Genomic DNA, 22,945 nt, shown 5'->3' with positions numbered 1-22,945 from the left:
TCTCTTTCCCAGGGATACGTATAAGCAGGAATTTTGGAAAAGTGGAACATTATGGCTGTTATTTCATGGACATGACATCCCAGGGGTTCATCCATTCCTTTAAGGTCGACTGGAAAGGTGCCCTTAGGGGGATTTTGTAAACCAATCACATGGCAGAAATAAATCTGTCTCACTGGCCCCTTCTGGAAATCTTTGGAAATGTGTATCTCTGGAGGACTGAATGAAGTCCTTATTATTTCCCAAAAAGGGCAGATGCTAGGGAAGGCTCCCCATTGTTATAAAGTCTCACAGTGTTCAGTTACAGGATTTGGATTCTTCCTTCTTCCTCCTTTTCCTTCTATTTCAATGACATGTCCTCATTTTCTTTAAGTGATAGCCATGTTCCATGGGGCACTTTAGCTGTGTATCTACGTCTCCAAACCTAGCAAAGGGCTTGATATACAGTAGCTGCATAATAAGTGTCAAATGAACAAATGAACTCTTGTAGAGTTTATGAGTTACTAAATAGAGATCATATATAGTAACTGCTATCAGGGATCTTGCAGGCTAATGTGGAAATCAAAGCCAACACCCCCATCCCAGTTGATGTTGGAGAAGGTGCTGATCAAATGCTGATGAGAAATTGAAAGGGCTATTATTGAGTGGGGAGATTTGGGGAGTTGGAGTTGTGTCACGATAATTGATTATTTTATTCTGACCGATGCCATTTGTTTTTTGGCAGGTTTACTTCTAAATGATTTTTTAAAAGAAAAATCCAAAATTCAGCAAAATACACCAACACAGCAACTGAATTTACGTATTATGAATTCTATGAACTATTTCATACCCGTAATCCACCTTTGCAGTGAAAGAAGGGAGATACATTTTTTTTCAACTCTTCTGTAGGGTTAAACATGGTCATTATAATTACATAGTATTCAACTTCATTTTCTTGAGCTCTCCATTTACATTGTATCTAGTCATTATATACACATTGTTTTCTTGGTTCTTCTTCACTCTGTATCAGTTCAGATGATTCTTCCCATGTTCTTTGAAAACTCCATATTTCTCATTTCTAATGATACGGTAATATTCCAATATATTCATATGCCATAATTAGTTAACCAATTTTTTTAAATAGATGGGTACCTACTTTGCTTCCTTGATTCCACAACATGAATTGATGGAAAAAGTATTTCTTAAATGTTTACTATATGCCAGGCATTGGGTGTATGAACATAAGTAAACCAGACAGTTCCTGCCCTAAAAGAGTTTACATTCTAATTGGGGAAGGTGATTCATAAAGGGGAACTAGAAACAGGAGGCATGCAAATGGAGGCATGGTTTGAAAATGGCCAGGAAATGGCAGGGCCGTAGTTCCAGACAAAATAAGGTAAAACTGACCGATCAGAGCCTAGGGTCCCAGTGTTGCAATGAATATTTCTGCAACTCTGAGATACTTCTTAATTTTTTGTTTGTATGGTTTTTTGTTTGGGAGGCAGTCTAGGTTAAGTGGCTTGCCTAGTATCACACACCTGATAAGCATCTGAAGTCAACTTTGAACTCAGGTCCTCCTGTCTCCAAGGCCAGTTCTCTATCCACCGTGCCACCTAGCTGCCCAGTTTCTTCATGGTTTTAATTGCTTGGGGTATATGCCTAGCAGTGGGATCTCTGGGTCAAAGGGTATGGACATTCTCTTCATTTTTTCAAAATCATAATTCCAAATTGCTTTGTAGAACGGTTCAGCCTCTTCATAGCGCCACCAAAGAGCCTATCTTTGCAGATTTCCTGAGTGTAAGGGTGAAATCTGAGTTGTCTTGATTTGTATTTCTCTTATTATTAATGATTTAGAGCAGTTTTTCATATGATTGTTGATAGTTTGCAATTCTTTTGAGATATATTTGTTCTTACCTTTTGATGTGCTATCGATCAGGAAGCGACTCTTGGTCATATATTTGTATTAATAGATGTTGGCTATCAGAGAGGTAGTGTGGCCCAGTGGATAAAGAACTCTCACAGGAGTCAGAAAGACAAGGATTTAATTTCTCTGTGCCACATCCTTGCTCTATAACCTGGGACAAGACCCAATGACCTAATCGAGTCTCTAAGACCTTAACCTGAAAAAAGGGGGCAAACTTTTGGTTGAGCGATTTTGTTTCCTGGAAGTTTTATACCACTGAAATCACAAGTTTGGTCCAAAATCCAAGAAAATTAGACTCTCATGAGAAACATTCAATGCAAAATATTTTCCCCCAATCACCAATTTCTCTTTCCTTTCCTAGCTATGGGCAAAAAAAATTTCAGTTTCATCTTTTGAAAAATCTTCTGTGAATACGTTTATCTCTTGTCTAGTTAAGAATTCTGTGAAAGATACCTCTAGCCATTTCCTTCAAGCTTCTTAATGCCATGACCTTTTATTTGTGTATACACTTGAAATTCTTTGTGGTAGATGGTGCTGCATAGAGGGGCATGTGCAGATAATTGATCGACGGCATTGAGTGAGGAAGAGACTTGGCATTGGATTTGTATCATGCAAACTGGTCACTGAGTCACCCAGAGTTTTGGGAGGAGTCGGGGTTGAGCTGAGATTTGAAAGCTGTGAGGATGTGGTTATGGAATGGGAGGGGGGAGGCTTTCATGTGTGGGGAATCCATATTTTGGAGGATCTGGATCTCATCAATGCAGGCATTTCCTTCACTGGTGTGGATCTCAACCCCTTCATGCCTTTTTGTCCAGTACAATCTTTGTTCATGTCTTTCTGTGAATCCTCCAGAGAGCCTGTAAGGAGTCCTTTCCCCTAATTTGTTTTAAGAGTAAGAAACAGCTTAGGCAAAAGTTCTGAAATCAACCATTTAACAAACATTTATTAAGCACTTATTGAATGTGCTAAGGCACTATGCTAAGTGCTAAGGATACAAAGACAAAAACAAAAGATGTCTCTGCTTTAAAAGTATTTGCATTCTAGTAGTAGAGAACACGTGTGTAAATAGATAGATTTTGTTTTTCAGTCATGTCCTACTCTTTGTGACCCCATTTGAGGTTTTCTTGGCAGAGAGACTAGAATGGTTTGTCATTTCCTTCTCCAGCTCATTTTATAGATAAAGAAACTGAGACAAACACGGTTTAGTGACTTGCCCAGGGTCACACAGCTAGGAAGTATCTGAGGGCAGATTTAAACTTCCTGGCTCCAGGTCAGGCCACCTAAGTGAGACAGATAGATAGAAAGAGAGAGAGAGAGAGAGAGAGAGAGAGAGAGAGAGAGAGAGAGAGAGAGAGAGAGAGTCATTGTACCTGGGAGAATTGTACCCTCTTGACTAAATCAGAGGGGATATGTGGGGATAACAAAGGAAGAGGGCTGAAAGTGGCTTGATAGGCCTAGGTCAGCTGGTGGAAGACCTGAATACCTCCTTCAGTCATATTTTTGAACAATAAACATGATTACATTCATTATACACATTTACCTTTCTACCGAAAGTGTTATGAGAGGCAAGAAAAATTATGGGAGTCAGGTCTTGAAATGACCAATTCAAAAGTCTTTATACTTCATGGGTCAAGAGAGTCCATGGTATTGCACCCAAGGGATGCTCGGCCCCTTGCTAACAGAGTAATATAATGAAAGCATCAGTCATGCATGAATGCAGAGAAGCAGGATTAAGGGGTCAGCTGTGCTCACTTGTGAAACTCTTTCTTGTAAATGCCTGAATATCCAAGAGCGGTACCATAGTGAGACATTAGTAGGGTGAGTATGTCCTTCTGACTGTTGGATGCTTTGGGGGCTAAGAGGCAGAGACAGAGTAGTGTCATACATTTGGTAATACTAGAATAGTGGTAATATAGGATGGGGAGTAGGAACAGACCTGTGAGGTCATCCACCAAGGATTCTGAACCTGGGGACTTAGAACTGAAATAGCTTTCAATTTTTTGATAGTCATATTTCAATATAATTGGTCTCCTTTGTAATTCTATGTATTTTATCTTAGGCATTTGAAAGCATTATGCTGAGAAGGGATCCTAGGTTTTTTCAGTCAGTCAAAAGCAGTTATGACACCAAAAAGGTTCCAAACCCCTGGTCTAACCCAGTCCTTTCATTTTACACATGAGGAAACTGAGGCCCAGAAAAATGAAACGTCTTGTCCAAAGTCAGAGACAATAATAAGAGACAGACTTAGCATTCAAACCTAGGTCCTCAGACTCCGGAGCCAATGTTCATGCTATTATACATGCTGCCTTTGAAAAAAAATTGTAGGAGGTAGCAAGGGACCAAATGATTGATGAGGAGGCACATTCCAAGTTATTTCCCGTCCTTACCACCCCGGCATTTGAAATCTGTTGTCCTCCATGGACAGATTAATGCTGGGCGACATTTGCCTGGGAACTGGATCAGATGTCTGGGAAAGGAAAAGGGTCTCCCTGAAGCCCCTGGGGAGCTGTGCGTCAGGATCTTGTGGCTCTGGGAAGTTTTTCAGAGCAGTGAGAGAGTCCAAAAAAGCTGTCCTCCTTCCTTGGTGTCAAGGCAGGGAAGAATCTTGTTCTGGCGGTCTGAGAGAGACCAGAAAGAGAGGGAGAACTCTGGGGGCTATGAAAATCAGCCAGAAAGAACTAACCAACTCCAGAAGGCCCAGCCCAGTAAAGAGACCATAGAGCCAAGACTTGACACTGGCTTCCCAACTGCCTACCTGTTCTCTTCTTTAAAGATTTTTCTTTTGGGGTACCAAGGGAAAGGACCCTGGATTTGAGGTCAGAGGGCGTGAGTTAAAGTTCCGTTGCAACCACTTACTTTATGAAGCTGAGCAAGTCATTTCTTTTCTTTAAGTCTCACTTTTCCTATCTGTAAAATGGGGATAATAGTACCTACCTAACTTATCTCAGAGAGTTGTTGTGAGGAGGCATCTCATATACAGTGTGGGCAGTTGGTATCATCACATCCAGAATACCTGTGACCAAATTGGACCAGTACACTTTTGGTGACCCATCATGTTGGTTCTATACCCTTACCCTCTTCTTTATACGTGCTCACTGACTTTCAAACCTACTGTCATTTTCCTTTCCTCACTGAGGCACAAATACCAGATAATGACTGATGTTACCCCTCTCAAGGATGGGGAGGCAGCATGGGGCAGTGGAACAAATGTGAACTTGGAGTCATACGACCTGAGTTCAAATCCAACTTCAGATACTTACCACTTATGTGAACTTGGGTAAGTCACCCTCTCTGGGTCCTCAGTTTCCTCATCAGTAAAGTAAGAGGAGTCAGTAAGACTTGAGTTCAAATCTAACCTCACACACTCACTAGCTCTGTGAACTTGGGCAAGCCACCCTCTCTGGTCTTCAGTTTCCTAATCCATAAAGAGGATGAGGAAGACTTGAGTTCAAACCCAACCTCAGACATTTACTAGCTGTGTGACCCTGAGCAAATCACTTCACCCTGTTTGCCTCAATTTCCTCATCCGTAAAATGGGGTCATAATAGCACCTATCTCCCCCATAGGATCAAAAGAGATGGTAGCTATAAAATGCACTGCAAACCTTAAAATTCTATAAATGTTAGCTACTGTTAGTAGCTCTTAACACTCTGTGCTTCCCTGGCCCATTTAGCGGTCCCCCCCAAGGTGCAGGTTGTCTCACTACTCTGCATCTGTGATGTGAATGAAGCGGACAGAGTCAGAGAGACTTCCCAGCTTCTCAGCAGTCCCCCTACCAGCCCAGGGAACTTCTGGGAAAAAGTCCTGAGTTCTGGAACCCAGGGGGCAACAAGAATTCATTTTGGCAGAGATGTTATTTTTCTATCGTGTGAATGAGCGTAAGAATCAGAGGTGGGGGGAAGGGAATAGGAGGTTCAGACAGCCACCCTCACCACCAAGGACACCATTGTTTTGATTGGTTGACAAAGCTGCAGTGGTATTTATGCAGAGTTCCCACCAGCATGTTTTCACTCTAACATAATCACAGTTCTCTTCTCTGCTGGGGGGAGTGATGCAGGGGTGGGGTCGGGGCGGGTGTTATTTGTAACAGATCTCGTTTAATTCACCCCCATGAAAGCAAATGTTAATAGATAATGTCCCTCAGGTTGATCATTGTATGTGTGTCTTGGGGGGATAAGGGGGAGAGACGGAAGCTTGATCTAAATGGAGACTTTTCTCAAATGAATATGGCTTAGCCATGCTCTATTATGCTTGCTGAGTGCTTAGAGATCTGGGAAGGAAAAATTTCAAAGAAGGATGAAAGAATTGCTCTTAATTTAACTGTAATTATTCAAATTCTAGTCTGGGGGATTTTCTTCTCCATTTTCTCCCCCTTCCCCTCTCCTCTCAACAGTCACATGGAGATGAATTTAACTCCTGCCCTCTACTTTGGTCATCATCTCCATGGTCATTGCCTTTCCTTGGTGTCCTTTCCCTTCCATTCCTTTCCATGATCTTCTTCCAGTGCCTCTCCTCTTCTCTCCTCCCTTCTCCTCCCCATCCTTCTTTCCCTCTTCCTGTCCTTTCCCCTCTTCTCTCCTCTCCCTCTTCTCCTCCTTTTCTCTCTTCTCTCCCCTCCCTCCTCTTCTCCTTTTCCCTCCCCATCTTTCCCCTCCCCTCCCATCTTCTCCTCCCCTCTTCTCTCCCATCCTATCTTCTCCTCTCATCACCTTCTTTTCTACCAGGACAATACAACTTGTAAACAGGTGAGTATATATGTGATTAATTGAGCTAAGCAAAAATACTAACAACCAAGGAGAAGGAGGTTCTCCAAGGTGGCAGCACATAAGCTGAACCTCGGAGAAAGCTTGAGATTCTAAGAGGCAAATTGGAAAGATAAGTGTGCTCCAGGCATGAGAGATGGCTTGTGCAAAGGTATGGAGGTAGGAGATGGAAGGATAATCTCAGAGAACAGCAAATTGGCCAGTTTCGTTGGAACAGGATGTCAAGGAGAGTTGTGTGCAAAAGCTTGGTGAGGGCAGAGGGAGTCTGCCTGAGAAGGACTTGAAATGCCATGCTGACCGTTTTATATTTCTTCCTAGAAGTCTAAATAGGTCTTCAATGTTATTAATCAGAAAAGTGTCATAACCAGGCTTGTGCTTGAGGAAGGTGATTTTGGCAGTTATGGAGAGTAATTGGAGAGGGGAGACACTGGAAGCCAAGGCTGGGTGGTTTTGGAGGAACAGATAATGAGATAATTTTGAACCTGGTGAGTTTGAGATGCCTACAGGACCTATGAGTGACCGTTAGTGATGTGGGTACCAGAGCTTAGGAAAGAGTTGGGTACAGTTGAAGGTATATGCAGTCATACCTCATTTTATTGAGTTTCACAGATATTATATTTTTCACAAATTGAAGGTTTGTGGCAACCGTATGGCAGGCAAGTCTCTCGGCGCCATTTTTCCAACAGCATGGGCTCATGTCATGTCTGTGCCACATTTTGTTAATTCTGGCAATATTGCAGACTTTTTCATCATTATTATATCTGTGATGGTTATTTGTGATCAATGAAGTTTAATGTTATTATTGTAATTGTTTCGGGTTGCCTTGAACCACACCCATACAAGATGGCAAATTCAATCGATAAGTGTGTATGTTCTGACTGCTCCACTGACCGTCCATTTCCCCCTCTCTCTCCCTGTTCTTGGGCCTCTCTGTTCCTGAGACACAGCAATATTGAAATGAGGCCACTTAATAATCGTACAAGGATGTCTAAGTATTCAGGTGACTGATCAACGTGGTAGACTTCAATGTCTTATTTTAAGAAATTGCCACCGCCACCCCAACCTTCAGCAACCGCCACCCTGATCAGTCAGCAGCCACCGACATTGAGGCAAGACCGTCCAACAGCAAAAAGATTACAACTCACTGAAGACTCAGATGACAGCATTTTTTTAGGAATAAAGTATTTTTAATTAAGTTTTGTATAATTTTTTAGACATAATACTATTACACATTTAATAGACTACCGTATAGTATACACATAACTTTTATACACACTAAGAAACCAAAAAATTCATGTGACTTGTTTTATTGTGATATTCACTTTATTGTAGTGGTCTGGAACCAAACCCTCAATATTTCCAAGGTATGCCTGTATCCAGGAGTCATCTGCATAGAGATGATAACTCTATCTTGGGAATTCCAGAGATCAGTAAGAATGGGAGTGGGAGAGAGCTAGACTGGGAAGGAGGTTTTGGATAGCTAGACAAAGAATCAAAAGAGAACAAGGACATCAAAACCCAGGAGGAGAGAGTATCCAGAAGGATGGAGGTGAAGAAGGATGAAGACTGAGAATAGGTCACCAGGTGTAGAAATGAACAGATCAGCAGTAATCTTCAGGTGAGTGATGAAATCAACCCAGATTGCCAGGAGTCAAGAAATGATTGGGAAATGAGGAAGTAGAAATATAGAGTACAATGGAACAAGATAGAATTTCAAATAGAAATGGCTCTAAAAGTGAGAAGAGAGAGGGACAACAGCTTGAAGGAATAGTAGGGTCAAGTGAAACTTTTTTTAAGGATAGGAAAGATGTGGACACATGTAGATATCAGGGGAGGAACCTATAGAGGAAGTGATTGAAAATTGAAGAGGGGGAGAAATGACTGAGGAGGTAGACTACTGAAGGAGACAACAGGCTGTAGAAAGAGAAGCGCTGTCACTTGATTTCCTGAGCCTCAGTCTGTAAAATGGGGACAATATTACTTCACAGAGTTGTTGTGGGGAAAGTACTGGCAACCTTAAAAGCCCTATACAAGTATCTGTTCTGTAGTTTTTCGATCATGTCTGACTCTTTGTGACCCCATTTGGGGTTTTCTTGGCAGAGATACTGGAGTGGCTTACCATTGTCTTCTCCAGCTCATTTGACAGATGAGGAAACTGAGGCAAACCAGACTAAGTGACTTGCCCAGGATCTCATAGCTAGTAAGTGTTTAAGGCCAAATTTGAACTCAGGTTTTCCAGTCTCCATGTCCCGTGCTCTATCCACTGAGCCATATAGCTGCCCTATGAAAATATAATAAATTTTCATTATTGATTCTCACAATAGCCTTGTGAGATAACCAGTCAATCAGCTAGCATTTATTAGGTGCCTACTCTGTATCATGTACTGTGTTAAGTACTAGGGATATAAAGAAAAGGAAATTCTGTTTTTAAGGAGCTTAGAATCTTAAGGCAGGAGGGGTGGAAGGTGAGACAATGAGCAAGCCACTATGGATAAATACATTAGAGGTAGTCTTAAAGGGAAGTCACTTAGATTACGGGGCATTGAAAAAGCCTTCTTGAAGCAGGTAGGACTTTACCTGAGACTGGAAGGAGTCCATGGAAGCCAGGAGGTAGTGATGAGGAAGAGGCCACATGGGGGACAGGGTTGGGAAATACACTTACCTCTTCCACATTGCCCCTTCAATTTGGAAAATCTTCATAATATATATCATAATACCATATGTATGTATATGTATACACATATATTTTTTCTGAGTTTCTGAACTCTCTGTGTCATCTGCTGGCCTTTGAGTGTTATCTGCAGCTTCTGCAAATCTGTCTTAAAAAGTCCCATTTAGTTTCTCATGCTGATCCGCAATTTATAGAAAATGTGATGGGGAAAGTTATGTGGAAGGGATAACTGTTGAGTATAGTAAGGAATAGCCAAGAGGCCAATGTCACTGAATCATAGAGTATATTGAAGAGAGAAAGGTGTAAGAAGACTGGAACGGAAAGGAGGGGCTGGGTTATGAAAGTCTTTCAAAGCCAAACAAGATTTTCTTTTCCACCCTGGAGGTAAGAGGGAGCCACTGGACTTTATTGAATAGGAACCTGACAAGGTAGCTGGAACAACTGCTTTACAAGTGAGAAAATGGAGTCTCAGAAGGAATGGACATCTTATCAATAGTCACATGGAGATGAGTGTAACCTCTGCCCTTTATTTGGCCATCTTCACATTCATTCCCTTTCCTGTCTTCTTCAACGCCCAGGTGGGTTGAGTAAGGGGCTACTTCTAAACTTGATCCCACTTTCCATCCATTGACTTCATTCTTTATGACCCATCCACTCATCCAAGATGAAGCAATCTATACTTGTTCTCCCTTCCAGCTAGTGTTTATTCTCCTCAGTGTCTCCTTTCTCCCTCCTCTCTCCAACCCCAAAGACTGAGATATCCTTTCAGAGCAGTGTCTTGAGGGAAGGGACAGGGATGAACAGAACCCTGACAGCAGGCTCCCGTCCAATTGAGAAGCTGCCCCTAAGGAGAACCTATTTCTTTCCCTGACTTTGCTGGGAGCCTACCCTACATAGTATACTCTAAGACAGCAAAGAAAATTCAAATGGTCAACCCACCCAGTGAACATTGACAAATCATAAGGTCACTTCAAAATAGAGCCCCTCTCTTCACTAGTCCATTGGATAATTCTTCTATTTGAGGGAAAAGCCCCAGATTAGCTATTTCCAATGCTCTGTACTCAACTACCATGCCTCCTTGAAGGTACACACTATCTTTCTTTTTCATATTTGTGTCCCCAGTGCTTAGCACAGTTCCTGGCACACAGTAAGGACTTAATAAATGCTTATTGACTGACAAGCATTGTACCATTGATACTTTTGGTCAACTGATGCCAAATCTCAAAGACCTCATTGGAAGATCCTAAAGTTATCACTAATGCCCACAGTTATCACTCCAAATGAGTCATCCTACTGTTAAGGATTCCCTCTGATCTTGGTGTGACCCATGGGATAGTACTGAATTGGGGCCTGACCTAAGAACTCCCCTTCTCCAGCATAGTGCTGCTGCAACCCCACTCACCCATTCCAGGCTGTGGTGGCCCACTCGTTAAGGAATGATGGCCCTGGGGGGAAGCAGCCTCCAGGAACAGAGCTAGAGTAAAAGAACTGCTCTCCAGCCTGCATCCAGGGCTTACTCTGTGGCCCAGAAAAAGACTTGTCATGGCCTACATGGCTCCTCCATTTTCCCACGGGCTCTGGGTCTCCCTCCTCTCTGCTCTCATTTTTTAATATCCTCTGTGGCAAAAAGATCTAGGCTAATCATAATAACTAGGTGAAAGAAAAGTTGGGAGGATCCAGCATTCCCTTGGAGAGCATCTACGTGGGCTTATTGAAATTGCATGTGGGGATATGCAAGTGATCATGGGCACGGTTTCTTCCATCTACCTGAATATGGCCAGCAGGGGCATGCTGAGATCCCACATCTAGTCCCCGCCTTTTTCTTCCATATTTATTACCCAATGTTCAGCACTCCCACTTTTACCACTAGACTGACTTTTAAAGTATGACTCCCTTCAGTAAAGTCTTCCCGTGCCCGTTCTCACAGTGCCCTTGCCAGCTGGCACCAGGTCCTTCCAACACTGAAAACTTGCTCTCTCCAGTGCCCAGGGCCCTCCTTGGCCAGGACCTCTCATTGGATGCTCTCCATGGAAATCGGCGGGCATTGGGCAAGGGCAGCTGTGGATAGGGGGGAGGACTCACTGCCATTGCTTCTGTTGCTTCTCATTTGAACCCATTCTTGGTCCTTCTGAAGTAGGACCAACAAAATCTCATTTTACAATAGTGCTAGAGACACAGTCTGGTATGATGCTTAGCATTGGGCCAGGTACACAGTAGGTGCTTCATAATAAATACTTGTTGATTGCTTGAGTGTGGAAAGAGTGCCGGATTTTGAGTTAGATGACATGAGTTCAAATAACTTCAGGGAACTTCCTTAGCCCCCTCTGACCCACTGTTTCTAGCTCTGTAAAATAGAAAAGTTGGCTTAGATCAGGCATTTGTAACCCTTTTTTGTGTCTTAGACCCCTTTGACAGTCTAGGGAAGCCTATGGATCACTTCTCAGAATATTGTTTTAATGCACAGGCTTACAAAAGGAAAGCAGTTGTATTGAAATACTGTTGTCAAAATATTTAAAAACAAATTCATAGAGCTCTGGAAATCTCCAGAACTCTTGGGGCTCCATGGACCCAAGATTCATAAACCTTTCAGGAGTGGGAGACCTGCAGCCTCGAAGCCACATGTGGCTCCCTAGATCCTCAAGTGCAGCCACATGTGGTCTCGAGATTATAGGTTTCCCACCCCTGAATTAAATGATCCCTGAGGGACCTTTTCCTAGATTCCTATGATCCTATATGAGTCTCTAGCCTGTTGATCTCTCTACCCAACCCCTTCCTTGTAAACTTTCATGTAGTGGACTTTTGAAGGATGTGGAGAGCAAGCCCTGCGATGATTCCACAATTAGGAGCCTGGTCATTTAGAGGGTGTTGGTATCACGGATACCCAACCAGGAAGTAGGAAAGGGACAAGAGGAGTTTGTGGGGGAAGATGCCTATTGCAGCATGGAAGAGGGTTACACCCAGGGACAAAGAGGAAGGGAAGGGGCCTCCAGGAACTTGGGCCAGACCAGAGTTTATGCAATGCTGCTCTGGGACCTCCCATTCCTCTCAGCCTAGTGGGAAAACTGGCCATGGAAAGTGGGCCCTCCCTCTAGGCAGCCTCCCAGAAGACCAGTACTTCATTCTCTGGATGCTGTTTTGACCTCTTCAAAAAGAACCCAGGCAGCTGAGTCTCCCGGCTCCTTCTCCCTACTGTCCCAGCTTGCAAGTGATGGAAATAGCAGAGAATGCAGCTGTGGAAAGGCAGTGTCTGCTGGTGGGTAATGGCCCCGAGACAGAGCCAAAGTCACTGTTCAAGGCTGATTTATAACAGGTAAAATCAGCCCGCCTTGGATGGCAGTCAGCCGTCTGCTGGCCGACAGGGTGGCGAGGTTGTCCAGGATTTGAGACTCAAGCTGGCCCCAGGCCAAAGCCTTCTCCACAGCAGGATGCTTTGGGTCTGGAAAGTGGGAGCTTTCACCAGACGTGGAAACTGACCTTGGCTGAAGAACTGGAGGGGAGGGGGGCTCTGAAGAGGGAGAGGGGACAGGAAACAGGGGCCTAATCCCAGACAAGGCTCCCACTGTCTGGGAAACTAATTAGAAGACTGGGAAGAGTGGGGCTGCTGTTTGGCCTTTCCCCAGTCACTAGCTCCAGGTCTTCAGGTTAGGGATGGAGCCTTGTGGGGGCTCTCACTGGCAACTCATCCCCTGAGGTCTATTGAACTTGGCCCAGCTCGGAGCCTGCTGTCACTTTCTCAATGGTAAGCAAATAAATGCTGGAATAAGATTTCCCCAGAAAGGGGGAAGAGAAGGGAAGGAAGGAGACTCTTTTACTCAGAAAAATGTGTTTATTTATAGTTAAGGAAGGTAACCAGCAACTTAATGAGAGAAATTTCCTAAATGGACATCAATCAGCCATTGAAGCAGATCAGTATTTGTTGAGTAATCGCTCTCTGCCTAGCCAATGTTAGGAATCTCAGTTAAGAGAAATCCTGCTTTCAGCTCTCCTCTAGCCCAACTAGGGAGGAAAAAATGAGGGGGGAAATCATTCAAAAATACAAGACAGTATAATAAAAATTTTTGATTAATCATTTTGATTTATTTTAAATTAATTATTAATTTTTGAAGGAATTATTTTATTAATTGTCCCTCTAAGGCTTGCAACAAGCTTTACGTGCAATCTCCACTGAACTTCCCAACAACTGTGAGAGGGAAATTCTTTAGGTATCATTATTCCCATTTTATAGATGAGGATGTATGGGGTTTTAGGGGTGTTCAGGGAGGACTAGCACTTTTGGTGGAAGGGCTGGCAGAGCTCTTTTCAGGGCTGCTCATCCAATACTTTTGGTGTCTACCTGACTCACCTGTGGCTCCAGGAAGCTGTAGTATGCACAGTGGCCATATCCTGGTAAACTGTGTCCCCTAACAGGTTAAACCAGATTGAAGATAACTCCCAAACTGTGAGTTAGGGGCACCTCTACCCCATGCACATGAAGACTTCCCCCAGCAGAATGGATGGATGAAAACAGTTTGTTCCAAGAGCCACAAAGGCAGATGAAGCAGGCTCTGTACAGCACTTAGAGCTTGGTTAAGCACCAAAAACACCAAGATCATCCACTGCACCCGGGCCATCGCCAATCATCTTGACTTTTATCCTGCCACTAGACCTCAGTGATTCCAGAAGAGAGAGTGAGGCTGATGACTTTGCGCAACTCTGTCTTACTTAAATCCAGTTCATACACAAATCAAGACATCATCCCGTGTTGTCATGGGTCCTCTTCAAAAAATGAAGAACAAGCGACAAGAGTTAAGGAAAATGATATCTCTTTATGGAAAGCCACTTAACTCACTAACTTAGTCCCTTTAGCAACTCTGCAAAAGGCCTAAGAAGTTTTCTTCACTAACCAGTCAGATTGGGGGAATCCTGTTCCTCACTGAAGTATAGCCACTGTTGTTTGGCCTTTGTTCTCGAAGAGGAGTGTGATATCTAGGAGGTGATGCTATGACATGCAAGTGAATTGGATTTAAGTGAGGGAGAGCTGTGCAAAGATCAGCTATGGCTCTATGCATAAGCAAGGGGTCAGTGCCACGCTCTGTATTTGGTCTGCCTCCCTTTTACAGACAGCAACAGAGAACCTTGAAATCAGGGGAAAAAGAACTATGTGGGAAGGGAGGTGGGTGAGTCTCTGGTGTGATTCCCATCCTCCCTTGGTGATGACTTTGCTGACCACAGCTCAGACTCGTAATGTCTCTAGTTACATAAAGCACACTGACCAGAGGCAAAAGCTGGCTTGGGAGAAATCCTTGGCTTCATCTGCCTCCAAAACAGCCCCTTCTCTTTGGTTTGGTCCTCTCAGAATGCTGAGAAAGCCCAGACTCCCAGGCCACAGGAATAGGACAAGGACTTCAGATTGTCCTCCAAGAGCTAAGCAGTTAGTTGTTCAACATTTATTGAGCATTTACTGTGTGCAAGTTTCTCCATTAAGGGTCATGGGCAACCTGTGAATGTCTCTAAGACATGATCTTTGACCTCAAGGAATTTACATGTGATTTATAAAATTGTTGCCAGATTATGAAGACAAGAGTTAATTTATGTGGTAAAAACAACAGGTATAGACTAGTCCAGAGGAGAGAGAAATCACTGAAGGCTGGGGAAGTCAAGCAAGGTGGGCCTTGAGTTGGGCCTTAAAGGGCAGGTAGGATTTGGATAGGCAGAGGAAAAAGTGACATGGAACAAGGTGAAATGAGGTGGAAGGGCAGGGATAGGCATGGTGTGTTCATGGGAAGTGAGGAGGCTGGCTTGTCTAGAAACAGCCTACGATGAGGGAGTTGACGAGTGAAAAATAATCCCTGAGTGGTAGAGAACTTTAAATTCCAGGAACAAAGGTTTATACTTGATATGATAAAAAATAGGGACCCAGAACTGATGCCAGGTGGAATGAGTGGAAGCAGGAGAACATGTTCTACAATGTTTTAATAGCGATATTTTAGAGAAAAGTAACTTTGAAAGATGGGAAAACTCCGATCAATGTAACAGCCAATCCTGACTCCAGAGTCAAGTCAACAAGGACTAAGTACCTTAAATGCCTACTATGCACCAGGCACTGTGCTTAGCAAGTCAAAAGCATTGCTTGTCTTCAAGGAGCCGACAATCTAATGAGGGAGATGACATTCAAACAACTATGAAGTATGTGTGTATGTGTGTGTATGTACATGTACATATATCTGTATAAGTGTGTGTACATGTGCGTGTGTGTGTGTAGAAATATATAAAGAGAAAAGTGGAGGGGGAGGTAGGTTTGGTTGTTTCAATCATGTCCAACTCTTCATGACCCCATTTGGGTTTTCTTGGCACAAATACTGGAGTGGCTTGCTATTTACTTCTCTGGCTCATTTTACAGATGAGGAAACTAAGGCAACCAAGGTGAAGTGACTTGCCCAGGGTCACATAGCTAGGAAGTGTCTGAGACTGGATTTGAACTCAGGAAGATGAGTCTTCTTGACTCCAGGCCCAGCACTCAATCCATTGCGCCACCTAGCTGCCCACTGGGTAAAGCAGGATTAAAGAGCAATCCTGCCCACCTCCTATCAGAGGTGGTGAACTCTGGGTGCAGAGCACAATATATATGTTTAGAGGTGGCAAACACATGGATTTGTTTTGCCTAACTGTGCATATTGGTTATAAAGTTTTTGTTTTTCTTCTCCATTGGAGGAGAAGATTTCTGGGGAGAGAAATGAATAATAATGTTGCCTCCAACCCCCCTCACCCCCAAAAGAAAGATGGTCATTGAAGCATTTTTGAAAATGCACAAAAGGGAGCAGAGGGAAGTTTGAAACGAAATACTTTCAAGTCAATTGACTTCAAAAGTAACATGATGAATGTATTATACTCTTTTAAAAAAGCAGGCTATATGGAATACAGATTCATGGCTTCACATATAAATTGTGGCTTTCTATTCTACTTTCTATATGAAAATGTCCATTTTGGGGAGGGTTGAGTTTCAGAATTTTAAAAATTAGTTTTTTAAAAAGGATAATGACCAAACTTGGCCCCGAAGAAGAACTGTGATTATGAACATCTCTCTCGTCTTTGCAGAGGTGGGGGCCTATGGGTACAAAATACTGTACATACATACATACATACATACATATATATATATATATAGAGAGAGAGAGAGAGAGAGAGAGAGAGAGATCCATTCATTTATTGATTAATTTTACTGAGTGGCTGTTCTTTTTCCTTTTTATTCTTTGTGACTGGGGTGCTTCTTTGGGTAGGGAAGCAGAAGACACATTTAGAAATGAAGGTGGCATTTTTTAAAAGATAAAAATAATAATTTTTTTTAAAAAAGAAATAAGATATCATGTTGCTTGCCTTCTCAGTGAGGGGGCAAGGGAGACTGGGTAGGAAAGAATTTGGGATTCAAAATTAAAAAAAAAATAAGACAAGTGTTAAAAATGTTTTTACGTCTAATTGAAAAAAATAGATTAAAAAAAAGAAATAGGGACCCATTGAAGGTTTTTGAGTGGAGGATACAATGAAAGTAGCATTTACCAGTAATAGGACAGAGTGGGCAATAATGCTGGTCTGGGAGTCAGGAGTCCTGGGTTCCAATTCAGGTTCTACCTGACCTTCCACAGAACACAGAACTATAGAATGTTAGATCTGGAAGAGACCTTAGAGATCTTTTAGCCCAGCCCTATCATCTTACAGTTGAAGAAACTGCGAAGAAACTTATAGTTGAAGAAACTGAAGAAAGTGAGGACAATGACTTGCCCAAGGTCATACAGCTAAATAGTGGCAGAGTACTGAATGAATGAATGAAAAATCATGTATTTAGAACTCATTATGTGCAAAGCACCATGAAAAGTACCAGATAGAAATAGAAAGACAAAATATTTCTTGCTTTCAAGGAACTCACATTCTAGTAAGGGGAAACAATATATGTGGAAGGTTCCAGCTGCAAGTCAGCTGGAAAGGTCCTTTCAGCAAAGTAGATGGCAATGTGTCTTCTTTCATGTCTTTTTCATTAATTAAAAACACATCTATTTCTGATATTGACCATTTGACAGTAATAAGGACCTTGGACACTGCCAGGGAGGTGAGAACTGGACCACCCTTCACAAAGGTGGCTTCTCTAGACTGTGGCTCTGGGGGCCACCTGGATTTAGGGCTAGTGATCCGGGGGACACTGCTGCTTCTGGTTTGTTGATGTCAATTCTCAGTTTTCTCATCTGTAAAATGGAGGTAATAACCCTGCTAGGGCTCACCTGCCTATTGGGGCAGTTGGTCAGTGGTTGGTATTTGTAGTCGTGGGGATGGTGTGCCCCTTACTTACCAGGGTTACTGCCTTCATGGCTGTGTTAGAGTGATAGAAAACTAGACTTGGAATCAAGAGGACCTATGCCCAACCCTGCCTTATGTACTTATTAACTGTGTGACAAATCACTGTTTTTCTCAGTCTCAGTTTCTTCCCCTATAAAATGGGAATAATAGTACTTACTACACACAGGGTTGTTGTGAGGATCATATGAGATAACATATGTAAAATCTTAAGGCATTCCCCAAATACTAGTGTTGATGACGATAACGATGATGATGGCAATCTGGAAGCAGGACAGATGGAGGGCAGGACTCTTCTGTCCTCAAGGTTCTTGGGCTCAGGGTTCTGGGCTCTCTCCACTAGGGACTCAGGGGAAAGCGTCAGTTAATTTAATCTACCTGGGTTAAATTATGGCTACCACATGTGGCCTCCTCTCTCCTGCAGTGTTTCAACCTACCCTTAATAATGACATTGGTCAGCAGGTGGTGATGGTGGGTGGTGAAGATGACAGCCTGGCTCCTCTGGATGATGGTTGCCAGGCCAGGCTGGAAGTAGGACAGGTGGAAGGGAAGGGGTTGTCATTTCTGGAGCTCATGGGTTTATCTGCCCTTTGGTATTGATGGATGTGGTATAAAAATGTTGGATTTGGAGGCAATTCCTACTTACAAGCAATGTCACTCTGGGCAAGTCAGTTAACCTGTCTGAGTCCCAATTACTGAATCTATAAAATGGAGACAATAATGCCCACAGTAGTATTCTCAACCTCACGGGGTTATTATAAGTCCCAAATGAGATAATGTGTGATTGTATGTGCTTTTTAAGCCTTAAAGTCACCTGTTATTATTGAAGCCAAGTTTCCTGCATTCACTGCCCTTTGCACTCTGCCATATTGTCCCCTACATCTCACTGAACCTCACCTTCCTCATAGGACATATCACCATCCATACTACCTGTTCCCACGAGTTATACTCGCATATAATCTGGGGAGAGAGAGAGAGAGAGAGAGAGAGAGAGAGAGAGAGAGAGAGAGAGAGAGAGAGAGAGAGAGAGAGAGAGAGAGAGAGAGAGAGAGAATAAGTCTTGTTTTGGAGAAGTCTGAGACTTTATTTAGACAGGAGCAGGACCTCTCTGAGGGCTGTTGATCCTGGGATACATGTGAGAGATCAGATGGAAACCATGTTAGATTTCAGTGGCCTCCAGGCCTGGGAACAAGACCCACAGGGTTCTGGGCCCCATAAGGGCAATGACACCTTCTCCCAGATGCTGGCAGGGTCTTCCCGGCTGGATGAGGCGAGGTTTTCCATGTTTGGTCCTCAGTGGGGCTCCGCAGGCCCAGGTCCAGCCATATAACCCTTTGACAGATCCCCACAGCTGTGGCCACACATGTGCTGAGCCATCAGAGAAGTGAGTCCTCACAGACAGGAGAGAGAGAGAAAGAGAAAGAGGGATGGCCAGAGGGAGGGCCGGAGGGAGGGGGGCAGTAAGGCAGTCAGCAGAGAGGGAGGGAGAGTAGCCCGGAGCTGCAGCTGATCAGAGCAGCAGGTGCTGGGCCTAGAGCTTGTTTAGCTGGGATCTGTTTACTGGTCTCTCCTCCCTCGGTGCCCTCCTCCACCCTTATGCTCCAGGGCCTCACCCAGCCGGACAGACCATCCATCCCACAGTGCCCAGCTCTCCAGCCTGTTGTGGGCTCAGCATTGCCCCCAGGCCCTCCCTGCCTCCTGGAGTTTATTGTCTTGAGCCAGAGATGAGAGGACATCAGGAGATTGGTGTAGTTTCCCTCCCTCCCTTTGCCGCATGCCTGACAGGTGCCCAGTTTCCTTCTCTGTAAAATGGGGATAATAATGCCCTAAGGAGGCTCCCTCATAGGGCTGTTATGGGGGAAGCACTCCATAAACTTGAAAATGCTATATAAATGTGAATTATCTTCATGTGCTTAGAGCTAGAAGGGACCTTAAAGGCAATCTGGTCTGACCCCTCCCCCACTTCCCTATTTTACAGGTGAGTAAACTGAGGGACAAGAGAAAGATTTGGCCAAGGTCACACCAGTATTACACACATCACAGCTAGGATTTGAACTCAACTCCCCTGACTCCAGAGGTAGTACTCTTCCCAATGTACTCTACCATGCAGTCCTCAAGGTTTCCTCTGGCTCTAAATCCTGTGTTCCAGTTCCTGCTTGAACCCTCCTGGTCACAAGGTGCTCACTAGCTCACAAGGTACACTGTTCCACTGCTGGACAACCCTGATTGCTAGAAAGTTCTTTCCTTGGGGAGAGAGGATTAATGTATTAGAATTAGCTCTATGAGAAAGCTCTTATTTGTAGAGCAGTTCAAGGTTTGCAAATATTCCAGATACTATTATTATCACCATTTTACAGAAGAGGAAACTGAGGCAAATAGAGGTTGATTTGCCCAGTGTCACACAGCTAGTAAGCAGCATCTGAGGTCAGTTTTGAACTTGGGTCTTCTGGATTCCAAGTTCAACATTCAATCTGTTGCCCCACCTAGCTGCAAGAGATCATATGCCCAGGTGCACACACAAAAAAAAGGGGAGAAAGTCAATATTATAGGAGCCCAGGCAGGCTACATAAGTGTGAGCAACCAGAACTAAGTATTCAAGTGTGTATTCTTTCTATACTCATGCGGGGAAGAAGGTGTCAAGTCCAGGTGTCCCCTTAAGGAGAAGAGTTATCTAGGATTTGAGCATCACGTCATTGATGGATTCAGTGTCCCCATGTTGCTAGCTGACTCACCAGCCCCAAACAGGACTGATTTTGGTACTTCTCAAAGCAACCAAGAAGAGACAGAGAGACAGAGACAGACAGAGACAGAGAGAAAGAGTCATACCCGAAAAGCCAGCCCTGCTTTTTCCTTCTTCATGAATGGTGGGCCAAGGGTTGGTTGCTCATTGAGCAACCTCTTATGAAGTTGGAATGTATCCAGAGGCCAAACAAGATGGCGGCAGACCTCATACAAGGATCAGTTGAAGGAGCTGAGGCTGTTTAGATTGAAGAAGAAAAGGAATTGGACTTTTTCTGCTTGGCCTCTGAGAGCAGAATTAGGAGCAACAGAGGCAAATTGGGCAGATTCCACCTGAGGAGAAACCCCAGCAGTGAAAGGTTTCCACAAGTGGAAACAGTCATCTACAAAGAGAGTTGGCTCCTTGTCCCTGGCGGTTTTAAAAGTAGAGGCTGGATGGGATTTGGGCTAGATTGGGGTTAGACTAAATGCTTTCTGAGACCCCTTCCAGATCAGAGATTCTGTGATTCAGGAACCAAACCTCAATGGTCCACACACAGTCTTCTGCCAGCTACCTCTCCCACAAGGAAGGCTGTGGGTGCTCTCACAGAGTCAGATCAGCAGGCAGAGATCACCCAGGTGGAGGCTGGCAGCCAGACTCTGAGAGGACACATCACCTCTCTGACCATCACTCCAGTTGTCTGTAAAATAAGAAAGGATGAGATATAGAGATCGATGTACATGCGTATATATGTGTACATATGTGTATGTGTGCATGTGTAAATATACAAACATACCCACCACCATGTAGTTGTATCACAAGGCAATTGTTGTAGGAATACTGTCTAAACCTTAAAGTACCATGTAAAAGGTGGGATAGGGAATGGATTTGTGACATAATGACCTCCCAGAGGAGGAAAGTCCCATTACCAATGCAGGTTGATGCCTTCTTTTTGACTTACTTGGCAGCTAGGTGGCACAGTGCGGAGAGCTCCAGGCCTGGAATTACCAGCCCCAGACAGGACTCTGATGCTTCTCAAAGTAACCAAGGAGGAGAGAGACAGAGATAGTTCAAATCTAGCCTCAGACACTTAATAGCTGTGTGACCCCAGGCAAGTCACTTAACCCTGGTTGCCTCAGTTTCCTCATCTGTAAAAAAAATGAGCTGGAGAAGGAGATTGCAGACCAATCCATTGTCCTTACCAAGAGAACTTCAAATGGGGTCATGAAGAGTCAGATATAACTCAACAGCAACAGCATCTGCCACCTATGGTCTTAAAGAATTGCCAAGGGCAGAAAGGTGAGCCCATGATGCTCTGAACTGGGAAATATTTAACAAAATAAATAAAAATTTTAATCAAATAAAGATAATATTAATATGTGGTTTTCTAAGTCAATATGCAGCCCACAGGGATGTTTCCCTCAGTGCCACCTGTTTCCACTTGAATTTGTCTCTGCTGGGCCAGGGCACTGAAAAGTTCAATGATTTTCCCAGGGTTACACAACCCTCAGAGGCACAGGGCTCAAAGCCAGGCCTCTAAAGCCACTCTCCATCCACTATCCCAGTTCCCTCTCCAAGTATAAGATGTGGGTTATTCTTAACTGCCTCATATAGTTGTGAGGAAATAAACTTTAAAGTATGAGGATGAGTCATTACATTTATTTCTAAAAAGAGTTTAAGGAATTATCTGTGTCCCACCAGCCATCAGAGCTAGAAGGGACCTTAGATGGCATCCAGTCCAGCCCCAACCCCCATTTTATAAATGGATAGAACAAGTATGAAGCCAAGATCCAATCCAATCCTTCTAGCCAGGGTTGTCTTCACCACACCCCACCACCGAGGAGTAATGCTGATCCTGCTTTAGTAGTATCCCCTCGTCAGCTCTCATGGCCCCCATCCACCCAAGACACCTCAGCCCCCTACCCCAGAATTTGCTTAGCTGTCCAGAGAATCAGGTTCTAGAAGGGAGAAGTGTCATTGACATAAGGACCTCCCAGATGAGGAAAGTTCCTCTACCAATGCAGGTTGATGCCTTCTTTGTGACTTACTCAGCCGCTAGGTGGCACAGTGGATAGAACTCCAGGCATGGAGTGAGGAAGACCTGAGTTCAAATCTAGCCTTAGACAGGGAAAGAGTTAACACCAGAACACACACACACACACACACACACACTCACTCACTCACTCACTCACTCCGGTGACTGCTGTCTCCCCAGTCATTAAGACAAATCTGAGTCTGTAATCCCCAAGCTGTCACCTGGAGCCCAGGTCCAGCAGCAGCCTGGGCATCCGTGGAGGCCCGGGAAAGAACACCTGGTGCTTATCTTGGGTGTAGCATGAGCATGCTTAATTAGGATGATGGGCAGAAAGAGTTCTTTTATTAGGAGCTGGGGGCAGGTTGGTGTATTTGCTGGAAGTAGTCTTGCCCAGGTGTATACAGTGTGGATATTGCACCAGGATGTAGCCACCTGAAGGCTAACGCTCTGGACAAGTCTTGGCTGACACCTGGGGAGAGGGGCAGAGACAGGAGGGGGATTCAGGCCTTCTCTTTGACTTTCACTGACTTGTTCT

General features: G+C 43.9%; 1 protein-coding gene across 13 annotated transcripts in view; it reads left to right on the top strand.

Moving 5' to 3' along the window:
* CBFA2T3 (CBFA2/RUNX1 partner transcriptional co-repressor 3) overlaps positions 1-22,945 on the top strand; it is a 195,434-nt gene that overhangs the window by 134,401 nt on the left and 38,088 nt on the right. The gene's annotated exons all lie outside the window — the stretch shown is intronic.

Source organism: Notamacropus eugenii, chromosome 1 (genome assembly GCF_028372415.1).
Source record: "Notamacropus eugenii isolate mMacEug1 chromosome 1, mMacEug1.pri_v2, whole genome shotgun sequence".
Taxonomy (NCBI): Eukaryota; Metazoa; Chordata; class Mammalia; order Diprotodontia; family Macropodidae; genus Notamacropus; species Notamacropus eugenii.
The sequence above is the reverse complement of the archived record's forward strand: the minus strand, read 5'-3'. Positions and strand labels throughout refer to the sequence as shown.